The sequence below is a fragment of the Choloepus didactylus genome, chromosome 4 (assembly GCF_015220235.1).
Source record: "Choloepus didactylus isolate mChoDid1 chromosome 4, mChoDid1.pri, whole genome shotgun sequence".
Classification (NCBI taxonomy): Eukaryota; Metazoa; Chordata; class Mammalia; order Pilosa; family Megalonychidae; genus Choloepus; species Choloepus didactylus.
In genome coordinates, this window is record NC_051310.1 from 4,870,498 (window position 1) to 4,883,333 (window position 12,836).

Consider the following 12,836-nt stretch of genomic DNA (forward strand, 5'->3'; position numbering starts at 1 on the left):
GCAACTTGAGCTAATAAATTCAGCTGAGTGTTGTGATACAAGATTAAAGCATATAAGTCGGAAATGTACCTTTACGTTAATAATGACCTAAGTGAAGAGGCAATAAAAATAAAATTGCATTCACAATAGCAACTAAAAAGAATCAAGCACCTAGGAATAAACTTAACCAAGGACGTAAAACACCTCTGCACAGAAAATTACAAAACTTTACTAAAAGAAATAAAAAAGGACCCAAATAGGTAGAAAGATATTCTGTGCTCATGGATAGGAAGTGTATTAGTTAGGGTTCTCTAAGGAAACAGAATCAATGAGAGGTGTCTCTGACTATCAAATTGTAAAAATGACTCACACAACTGTGGGTATGCATGAGTCCAAATTCTGAAGAGCAGTCAGCAAACTGTCTACTCCAAGGAAGATGTCCGATGAACTCCTCAGGAAACGAACCGGCAGCTTCGACGAACTCCTCAGGAAATGAACTGGGATCTCTGACAAACGTGCTCGATGAACTCCTCAGGAAACGAACCAGCAACTTCGACGAATTCCTCAGGAAATGCTTCACTGGGCAGCTGAAGAAGAAGTGAAGGTTCTCTATCTGTCTTGCTTATAAGTCTTCAACTGATTAATTGGATTAAATCCAGCCAATTGCATTCTCTCATTGTGGAAGACACGCCATTTGGTGAGTCATCAGTCACAGCTGTAGTCAATTGACTGACGACTTAATAAACCAGCCTCAAACGTCCTCACAGCAATTGTTAGGCCAGTGTTTGCTTGACCAGACAGCTGGGTACTATCACCTGGCCAAGTTGACACATGAACCTAACCATCACAGTTCACCACTTGTCAACTTGGCAGTTATACACATCACCTAAAACCACACTTTATCTCTAAGTAGATAACAGTAACAGATATATATTTTGCCTAACAATACTCCGCTGTGCAGCATACATCTGGAAACGCACTAAATCTCTCCAGAATAGGGTGCAAGTCCTTGGGTGACATTAGCTCTTAAAATTAATTTCCTTTAGCTTAAATACAGCAAAATGAACAGCACAGGTTATGCCATATGTTAAGGGGATAAGACACGAGAAGAAAGCAAAGATATTTGCTTTATAGACAAATACAAACATAATCATAACAAAACAAGGAGGAAATATTCTTGCCATCATAGTCCTCATTTCTGTAACTGGTCACGTGGCTGTAGTTCATATTTATCACTACCTTCTTCCACTACCCATTCCATGTTCCCTTTACCCTCAGCAAGCACTTCAGCTGGCTGTGGTTCTTTGCCTGGTGGGGTGACCCACACCTTCATTCCTGAAGTTTCTTTGCCATTGGTAGTCCTGCCTGGATTGGGTTGTTGCAGTTTTCCGTTGACTTGAATCACAGGACATGGTAGTACTAAGAGACACCCCAGGGGATCTCCTGTATTCCAGGAAAACTCTTCTTTACTTCCATTGTGTAGGTACAGTGCTATTTCCCCTTGATAGTCAGGATCAATCACCCCAGCCAGTACAGTAATCCCTTTCCTTGCCTGTTGATTCAGAGGCATAAGAAGCCCAAAGTGGCCAGGTGGCAGTTTTAACTTCCAGTTCAATGGGATTATTGTTGTGTTTCCTGGTGGAAGCACTCCTCCTTTTGGAACCAAGACCTGTAGACCAGCAGAGCTTAAGCTTGCAGGGACAGGAAGCAATTTACCTAGTGGATCACAAGGAGTGATAGTGAGTGGTGCCACTCCTGTTTCCACCCCTTGATTCCTGGACCCATGAATCCTGGCTATGGGAGAAATAGCACCATAGAGTGGATGCTGATTCAGAGCATACACAGCCTCCTGAGAACACTGCCCCAACCATGCAAGGTATTGCCACTTAGTTGGCGCCGTAATTGAGTCTTCAACAGGCCATTCCACCGTTCTATCAACCCAGCTGCCTCTGGATGATGGGGAACATGGTAAGACCACAGAATTCCATGAGCATGTGCCCATCCCCTCACTTCATTTGCTGTGAAGTGGGTTCCTTGGTCTGAAGCAATGCTGTATGGAATACCATGACGGTGGATAAGGCATTCTGTAAGTCCACGGATGGTAGTTTTGGCAGAAGCATGTCGTGCAGGGAAGGCAAACCCACATCCGGAGTATGGGTCTATTCCAGTAAGAACAAATCGCTGCCTCTTCCATGATGGAAGTGGTCCAACATAATCAACCTACCAGGTAGCAGGCTGATCACCTCGGGGAATGGTGCCATATCGGGGACTGAGTGTGGGTCTCTGCTGCTGGCAGATTGGGCACTCAGCAGTGGCTGTGGCCAGGTCAGCCTTGGTGAGTGGAAGTCCATGTTGCTGAGCCCATGCATAACCTCCATCCCTACCACCATGACCACTTTGTTCATGAGTCCACTGGGCAATGACAGGAGTTGCTGGGGAAAGAGGCTGATTGGTACCCACCAAATGGGTCATTTTATCCACTTGGTTATTAAAATCTTCTTCTGCTGAAGTCACCCTCTAGTGAGCATTCACATGGGACACAAATATCTTCATGTTGTTTGCCCACTCAGAAAGGTCTAACCACATACCCCTTCCCCAGACTTCCTTGTCACCAATCTTCCAATCATCCTCCTTCCAAGTCCCTGACCATCCAGCCAAACCATTAGCAGCAGCCCAGGAATCAGTATACAAACGCACCTCTGGCCAGTTCTCCTTCCAAGCAAAGTGAACAAGCAGGTGCACTGCTCGAAGTTCTGCCCACTGGGATTTCCCCTCACCACTGTCCTTCAGGGACATCCCAGAAAGGGGCTGCAGTGCTGCAGCTGTCCACTTTTGGGTGGTGCCTGCATATCGTGCAGAATCATCTGTGAACCAGGCCCGAGTCTTCTCTTCCTCAGTCAACTGACTGTAAGGAACTCCCCAAGATGCCACAGCTGTGGGCTGGGAAAGAGAAGGTAAGGTGGAAGGAGTGGGGGCCATGGGCATTTGGGCCACTTCCTCATATAACTTACTTGTACCTTCAGGACCTGCTCGAGCTCTATCTCGTATATACCATTTCCATTTTATGATGGAGTGCTGCTGTGCACGCCCAACTTTATGGCTTGGTGGGTCAGAAAATACCCAGCTCATGATAGGTAAAACTCAGGTCTCATGGTAACTTGGTGGCCCATGGTTAAGCGTTCTGTTTGTACTAAAGCTCACTAGCAGGCCAATAGCTGTTTCTCAAATGGAGAGTAGTTATCTGCAGAGGATGGTAAAGCGTTACTCCAAAATCCTAAGGGCCTGCATTGTGATTTTCTTATAGGAGCCTGCCAAAGGCTCCAAACAGCATCTCTATTTGCCACTGACACTTCAGCACCATTGGGTCAGCTGGATCATATGGTCCAAGTGGCAGAGCAGCTTGCACAGCAGCCTGGACCTGTCGCAACGCCTCATCTTGCTCCAGTCCCCACTCAAAACTAGAAGCTTTTCTAGTGACTCGGTAAATGGGCCGGAGTAGCAAACCAAAATGAGGAATATGTTGTCTCCAAAACCCAAAGAGGCCAACTAAGCGTTGTGCCTCTTTTTTGGTCATAGGAGGGGCCAGATGCAACGGCTTATCCTTCACCTTAGAAGGAATATCTCGACAGGCCCCACACCACTGGACACCTAGAAATTTCACTGAGGTGGAAGGCCCCTGTATTTTTGTTGGATTTATCTCCCATCCTTTGCCACGCAAATACCTTATCAACAAATCTAGAGTAGTTGCTATTTCTTGCTCACCAGGTCCAATCAACATGATATCATCAATATAATAGACCACTGTGATGTCTTATGGGAGGGAGAAATGATCAAGATCCCTGCTGACAATATTATGACATAGGGCTGGAGAGTTGATATAACCCTGAGGTAGCACAGTGAATGTAAACAGCTGGCCTTGCCAGCTGAATGCAAACTGTTTCTGGTGGTCCTTACTGACAGCAATTGAGAAAAAAGCATTTGCCAGATCAATAGCTGCATACCAGGTACCAGGGGATGTGTTGATTTGCTCAAGCAATGATACCACATCTGGAACAGCAGCTGCAATTGGAGTCACCACCTGGTTAAGCTTATGATAATCCACAGTCATCCTCCAAGACCCATCTGTTTTCTGCACAGGCCAAATAGGAGAGTTGAATGGGGATGTGGTGGAAATCACCACCCCTGCATCCTTCAAGTACTTAAGAGTGGCATTAATCTCTGCAATCCGTCCAGGAATCCAGTATTGCTTCTGGTTCACTATTTTGTTAGGCAGGGGCAGTTCTAGTGGCTTCCACTTGGCCTTTCCCACCATAATAGCCCTCACTCTAGGAATCAGGGAACCAATGTGAGGATTCTGCCAGTTGCTGAGTATGTCCATTCCAATTATGCATTCCGGCACTGGAGAAATAACCACAGAATGGGTCCGGGGACCCACTGGACCCACTGTGAGATGGACCTGAGCTAAAACTCCATTGATCACCTGACCTCCATAAGCCCCAACTCTGACTGGTGGACCAGAATGACGTTTCGGGTCTCCGGGAATTAATGTCACTTCTGAACCAGCGTCTAATAATCCACGAAATATCCGATCATTTCCTTTTCTCCAATGCACAGTTACCCTGGTAAAAGGCCGTAGGTCCCCCTGGAGAAGGCTGGGAGGAAGATTAACAGTATAAATTTTTGGCTGTGGGGTCCTTCCCCAAGGGTACCCAGCCTTCCCTTCATTCAAGGGGCTCTGGATCTGTAAACTGTCTCAAGTCTGGGAATTGATTAAGGGGCCGTGACTCTGTTTTTGTAATTCAAGGGAGACTTTTGTTCACATGACCTAGAATTCTTCTGCCTATATAGTTCAAACAAGAACTTAGTCGATTGCCCATCTATTTTACTACTTGGTACTCCATGATCCACTAGCCAACGCCATAAGTCTCTGCGAGTCATATTATTTTGATTGCTGCTTTGAGCCTGTTTTCTATTATGGTAGCCACACCCACCTTGTCTGTGGCGATTAACTACCAACTCGGGACCCGATTATCCCCATTGTGTTTAAGAATTCCAGCTCAGTGACAGCAGTTCCTACAGTAATATCTGACCTACAGAGAAGGGCGACTAAAAAGCTCTTCAGGGATGATGGAGCTAGTCTCATAAGTTTATTCCTTAAGTCCTGGTAAAAGGTGTGTCCTCTGGACATTCCAGGGCTGTGTGAGCACGTCTTTCATGATAAATCCACTCTAACATTCCAATCTCTCTAAGCCTTTGAGTCCCCTCCTCCACACTGTACCAGGGCAGTTCTGGCATTTCAACCTCTGGTAATGCCAGCCACTTTTGATCCATGTTTCAGCCAGCCACCCAAACTGTTAACACCCTTTCTAACCCCTCAAGCTACATCACTGAATGCAGAATCTCTGCTTAGTGGACCCATATCAGTAAATTCAGCCTGATCCAACCTTATATTCCTTCCACCATTATCCAATACCCTTAATATCCATTCCCACACATATTCCCCTGTTTCTGTCTGTATAAATTGGAAAACTCATACAGTTCCTTTGGAGTATAGCGTACCTCTTCATGGGTCACACTTTGTATCTCACCCTTTGGGGCCTGTTGGGGCTTTAGCCTAGTTATAGGTCTTGAAGCAAAAACTGGTGGTGGGGGTGGGTCATGAAAAGAGCTAGAATTATCCCTCAAGACATTTACCTCAGGACACTCTGTTGCATTTTCATCTCTTAAAACAGGATTAATCTCTCCAGACAGAGGAGTGAGGGCTGCTTCCTCAAGGGAGGTGATTACAGGATTAGCAGGCACTGAAGGGTTAATCTCTTTAGGTGGGGGTTGGATGGCAGGCTCCTTAGGTCAGACTGGAGGTTGCGGGGCTGTTTCCTCAGGACAGCCCTCTACAGGGAAATCTAACAATGACTCAGCAGAATCCAGGGTTCCAATGTCCTCACTGCCATTATTATCAATCCATATGTCCCCATCCCAAGTTTCCGGATCCCATCCTTTTCCAATCAATGCCTTTACTTTAACAGCAGACACCCTAAGAAGTTGAGATTTGAATTTACGTTGTAAATCTGCTACTCGCACAATGGAAGTCTGCATCTGGTTTTCAGAAACTTCCAGTCTGCGGGCACAGGAAATAAGATTTTCTTTCAGGGCACACATAGAAACCTTTACATCTGTCATACAGCGTTTAAGTTTTGAATTTGAAGCCTTCAGAACATCCCTTTCTCTTACAACTTTATCCAAAGTATCTAAGAGTAGCCAGCCAACATCATTATACCTCTCAATTCTGCAAAACTCTGTGAAGGTATCGAAAACACTGTCACCCAGAGTCTTGCTTCGTACTAGAGGATGATTAGGAGAATCAAATGGTGCTGTTTTGCGTATCTCCTTTGCCAACTCATGCCATGGACTGTCAGTGCCCTCTTGATGATTGGAAATAGAGTCATTAGTGCCTCTGAATCTAATCAGAGTAGAAAACAAATTGTAAAAGCCCATTTTAAGATTCTGTTTCTCAAGAACCACTCCCGGTACCAAGTTGTATTAGTTAGAGTTCTCTAGGGAAACAGAATCAATGAGAAGTGTCTCTGACTATCAAATTGTAAAAATGACTCACGCAGCTGTGGGTATGCATGAGTCTAAATTCTGTAGGGCAGTCAGCAAACTGTCAACTCCAAGGAAGATGTCCGATGAACTCCTCAGGAAACGAACCGGCAACTTCGACGAACTCCTCAGGAAATGAACTGGGATCTCTGACAAACGTGCTCGATGAACTCCTCAGGAAACGAACAGGCAACTTCGACGAACTCCTCAGGAAACGCTTCGCTGGGCAGCCAAAGAAGTGAAGGTTCTCTATCTGTCTTGCTTATAAGTCTTCAACTGATTAACTGGATTAAATCCAGCCAATTGCATTCTCTCATTGTGGAAGACACGCCCTTTGGTGAGTCATCAGTCACAGCTGCAGTCAATTGACTGATGATTTAATAAACCAGCCTGTTGGTTTATTAAGCAGCCTCAAACGTTCTCGCAGCAATTGTTAGGCCAGTGTTTGCTTGACCAGACAGCTGGGTACTATCACCTGGCCAAGTTGACACATGAACCTAACCATCACAGGAAGGCTAAGCATCTTTAAGATGTAAATTCTACCCACAATGATCTACAGATTTAACGTAATTCCAATCAGCATTCCAACAACCTACTCTGCAGACTTGGAAAAGTATCAAATTTATTTGGACAGGAAAGGGGCCTCAAATTGCCAAAAATATCCTTAAAAAGAAGAAATGGGAGGCCTTACATTTCCACACTTTGAAGCCACAGTGGTCAAAACAGCATGGTATTGAGAGAACCTAAGATGGTGGCTAGGTGAGACAGGGCAAAAAACAGCTCCATGAAAAATACTAGATAAAAGCCAGAAAGTGACCCAGAACACAGTTCCCAGCGATGCACCAGCTGGACAAGTCTGCTAATTTCACAGGGATCATGCACTTGGTGAAACTGGGAGTCTGCTTTCTGAAACTGTGCTGCAGCGTGGGGAAACCGTGGGTTGGCATTTGGAGGCAGACTAGTTCTTTTTTTTAAAAAACCCGAAAGTGGCTGCAGATAAGGCAGCAAGAACTGCACAGTGAAGGGTGGCAGGAATGCCTCAATAGCTTGAGTGGAAGATAGCCTTTCGTGGACCCACTGCTAATTGTCCTGGAGTGAGGAGGGCAGAGGAGAGCCAAAAGGGGAAAAAACCACACCCCTTGCAGCCATCTTCCCGGCAGGCTGGGAACGCTCCTGCCCGGCGCTGGAGCCAAAGCCCAGAGCCGCGCCAAGGGACCCAGTGTGACGGGAAGTGTTTCCCGCTACACTGCAGACACGCCACAATATCAGGCGTGGGCAATAGCCCTTTGTACATCCACAGCTGATTGTCCCGGAGCTGGGAAGGTGGAGCTGTGTGAAAAGGAGGAAATTAACACGCTCCATTCAGCCATCTTTACAGCAGACGGGGAATGCCCCTGCACAGCCCTGTGGCCCAGGGCTTCCCTTGAGGGCCAGGGCACACTTGTGACGTAGCACAGCCTTCCCTCTGCAGAGGCCCTGGGAGGGCACAGCTGGGAAGAGGGACCCATTCGGAAATCCCAGGGTCCATATGCCAATACCAAGGATTTGTGGGTCAGCAGCAGAGACAATCTGTGGCGAGACTGAAATGAAGGTTTAGACTCTTGCAACAGCCTTAAATCTCCAGGAACACCGGGGAGGTTTGATTTTTAAAGCTGCCCTGCCTCCCTAACCACCCAGACACATGCCCCACATTCAGGGCAGAGAGCACCAACAACAAATCCAAACTTGGTGCACCAATTGGACCCCACAAGGACCAGACCCCCACACACCACAAAGACAAAGTTGGGGAGAACCGGCTTGAGGGGAATAGGTGACTCGCGATGCCATCTGCTGGTTAGTTAAAGTGTATACCACCAAGCTGTAGATCTGACAAATTAGAGATTGAGTTTTGAATAATTCTTCATATTCTAAAAGAACCCTATCAAGTACAGTGAATGCCAAGTGCCAAAAAACAACAGAAAATTTTAAAGCACATGAAAAAAACAGACGATATGGATAACCCAAATCAAAAGATCAGAAGAGACACAGTACTTGGAGCAATTAATGAAAGAATTAAAGACAAACAATGAGAGCATGGCACAGGATATAAAGAACATGAAGAAGACCGTAGAAGAGCATAAAGAAGAAATTGCAAGAGTAAATAAAAAAACAGATGATCTTATGGAAATAAAAGAAATTGCTGACCAAATTAAAAATATTTTGGATACTCATAGTACAAGACTAGAGGAAGCTGAACAATGACTCAACGTCCTTGAGAACCACAGAACGGAAAATGAAAGAACAAAAGAAAGAATGGGGAAAAAAATGAAAAAATCAAAATGGATCTCAAGGATATAATAGATAAAATGAAACGTCCAAATATAAGACTCATTGGTGTCCCAGAAGGGGAAGAGAAGGGTAAAGGTCTAGAAAGAGTATTCAAAGAAATTGTTGGGGAAAACTTCCCAAACCTTCTACACAATATAAATACACAAAGCATAAATGCCCAGCGAACTCCAAATAGAATAAATCCAAATAAACCCACTCCAAGACATATTCTGATCAGACTGTCAAATACTGAAGAGAAGGAGCAAGTTCTGAATGCAGCAAGAGAAAAGCAATTCACCACATATAAAGGAAACAATATAAGACTAAGTAGTGACTACTCAGCGGCCACCATGGAGGCGAGAAGGCAGTGGCATGACATATTTAAAACTCTCAGGGAGAAAAATTTCCAACCAAGAATACTTTCTCCAGAAAAACTCTCCTTCAGATTTGAGGGAGAGCTTCAATTTTTCACATACAAATGCTGAGAGATTTTGCTAATAAAGGACCTGCCCTATTTCAGATACTAAAGGGAGCCCTAGTGACAGAGAAACAAAGAAAGGAGAGAGAGATATAGGGAAATTTAACAGACATATATAGAACATTGTATCCCAATTCACCAGGATACACATTCTTCTCTAGTGATCACGGAACTTTCTCCAGAATAGATTATAGGCTGCGACAGAAAGCAAGCCTCAATAAACTTAAAAAAATTGAAATTATTCAAAGAACATTCTCTGACCACAGTGGAATACAAATAGAAGTTAATAACCATCAGAGACAGAAAATTCACAAACACCTGCAGGGTAAAAATGAGGGGGAGATGAAAACATTCCCAGATAATCAAAAGCTGAGGACTTCATCACCAGTAGATCATCCTATAAGAAATGCTAAAGGGAATCATGCAGGCTGAAAGGAAGGGATATTAAACAATTGACTGAAACCACATGAAGAAAAAAAGATTTCCAGGAAAGATCACATGGTAAATATAAATACCAATACTACTGTATTTTTGATTTGTAACTGCACTATTTACTTCCTACAGGATCTAAAATACATAAAGTGTAATGATAAATCAGTGCTTTGGACTCAATGTAAAATAGGTAATTTTTGACAAGAACTACATAAAGGTGGTGGAATATAGGAACACAGTTTATGTGTCCTATTGAAGTTAAGCTGGTATCAAAGAAAACAAGAATGTTATAAACTTGAAATGTTATATTTAAGCCCTACAGTAAACACAAAGAAAGTAATCAGAGAATATGATCATAGAGAAGAAAAGCAGAGTATGGGTTACAAGAAGTGGGGGAGAAGGCAATGGGTAGTTAATAAGAAATGAGTATAGGGTTTATGTTTGGGATGAAGGGAAATTTCTAGTAATGGATGGTGGGAAGGTGATGGCATTTCAACATTGTGAATGTGATTAATCCTGCTAACGGAATGCTTGGGAGGGGTTGGAATGGGAAGAATTGAAAAAAAAAAGACAGTCTCAATAGATAATGACAATTAAATGCCACAGATGATTATGGATGAGATCTAAGAATAGAGGAGAAAAGGCTCAAAAGGACACAATTGGGACATAAGGAAAAAAGTGAAATATAGAATGTAAGCTTTGTATCAATGTTAAATATCTCGAACTTCTTAACTACACTTAATGTGATTACATAAATGAATATTCTTGTTCATAGGAAATGTATATGTGAATTATATTATTTGTTCAAGGACATGTGCAACTTGCCCTCATATGTTCAGAAGACAGAGCAATAGATGATGGATGACAGAGAGGGAGGGAGGGAGGGAAGGAAAGAAAGAAATGGTGAAGTGACAAAATATTAAAGTTGGTAGATTGGGGTATCAGTGGAGGGGGGTTGGGGTTTGCTGGAGTTCTGTGTATGGGGTTTGTATTATTTTTGCAACTGTTCCTGTAAGTCTGAATGTATTTCAAAATAAAAATTAAAAAAAAAAACAGCATGGTATTGGCTCAAAGATAGACATATTGATCAATGGAATCAAACTGAGAGTTCAAAAATAGATCCCCAGATCCATGGTCGACTGATTTTGATAAGGCCCCCAAATCCACTGAGCTGGGACACAGCAGTCTCTTCAACAAGCGGGGCTGGAAGAACTGGACAGCCATAGCCAAAAGAATGAAAGGGGACCCCACCTCACATGCCATACAAAAATCAACTCAAAGTGGATCAAAGACCTCACGTAAGAGAAAGCACAATAAAATGCTTAGAAGATAATACAGGGAAACATCTTCAGGACCGAGTAATAGGACGTAGCTTCTTAGACCTTACATCCAAAGCATAAGCAACAAAAGAAAAATGGATAAATGGGAACTCCTCAAAATCAAAAGCTCCTGCCTCAAAAGACTGTCAAAAAGGTGAAGAGGCAGCTAAGGCAATGGGAGAAAATATCTGGAAACCATATATTTGGTAAGAGACTGATATCCCGCATATATAAAGAAATCCTACAACTCAAAAACAATAGTACAAACAGCCCAAAAATAAAATGGGCAAAAGATATGAAAAGGCATTTTTCCAAAGAGGAAATACAAATGGCTAAAAAACACATGAGAAAATGTTCATCTTCAATAGCTATTAGGGAAATGCAAATCAAAACCACAATGAGATACCATCTCACACCAATAACAATGGCTGCCATTAAACAAACAGGAAACAATATATGCTGAAGAGGATATGGAGAAATTGGAACTCTTATTCATTATGGTCAGAATAGTGGTACAGCCACTGTGGAAGACAGTTTGGCAGTTTCTCAGAAAACTAGATATTGAATTACCCTACGATCCAGCAAATCCACTTCTCGGTATACACCCAGAAGATCTGAAAGCAGTGACGCAAACAGAGATTTGTACACCGATGTTTACAGCAGCACTGTTCACAGTTGCCATGATGGAAACAATCCAAGTGTCCTTCAACAGACGCGTGGATAAACCAAATGTGGTGTATACACACGATGGAATACTATGCGGCAGTAAGAAGGAACGAGATCCTGAAACATACGGCAACATGGATGAACCCTGAATATATAAAGCTGAGTGAAATAAGTCAGACACAAAAGGAAGAGATATTGTATATTACCATTTATATGACCTCTCTGAACAACATAAAATCAATGTCTTGTAATGTAGAATATTGGGGGCCTAGTGATAGCTAGAAGCCAGTGAGGGTGAATGATAATCTAATATGTTCAGATATGTTAATGAGGGTGAATTCAGAGGTATGGATAGGGGTGGTGATTGTTTGTTAATGAGATTATAGGTATCAGAACCATATTGAAGGTGAATAGGATTCAAGGGGGTTGTTTAAAGACATGATTCCCACAGACCAGCACCACAAATATAGATAGGTCTTGCATGATCTACTTCTAAGGTATGACACTAACAGAGAGTTGACAACAGAAGGGTATATGGGGAAAATCTACATATTACATACTAGGGATTATAACTAATAGGAATACCTTACTGGTATCACACAAATACTAGGAACAAATATTTAAGGGCTGATAAGAGCTACGAGGTGTTTTGGGTCATGAGAACTGTTTAAAATGGAGAGTCATGAGGATTGTACAACTAAGTGATGATAATATGAGATACGTTTGGATTATCGTGGACATAATATATGCTATGCAACCTTAGGAACCCCTAATTTATAAGTCACACCTTCAATCTTGAGGCCTGCTCTTATGAAATGTATGGTTGTAAAGGGGAGGCTAAGACAAACTAGGAGTGACCTCCAGAGAATCTCTTTTGTTGCTCAAATGTTGACTTTCTCTCTCTAAGCCCAACTCTGCAAATAAATTCATCACCCTCCCCCTGATGTGGGACAGGAGCCCCTAGATGAATGGGTTTTCCTCACAAACGGATTTTAGGAAAGAGCTCGACCCTGTTATCAAGGGATTGAGAATGCCTTTTTGATCAAAAGGGAGAA

At 43.1% G+C, this 12,836-nt stretch overlaps 1 protein-coding gene across 6 annotated transcripts in view; it reads right to left on the bottom strand.

Annotated features, from left to right (window-relative positions):
- TECPR2 (tectonin beta-propeller repeat containing 2) overlaps positions 1–12,836 on the bottom strand; it is a 155,113-nt gene that overhangs the window by 80,367 nt on the left and 61,910 nt on the right. The window lies entirely within an intron of this gene.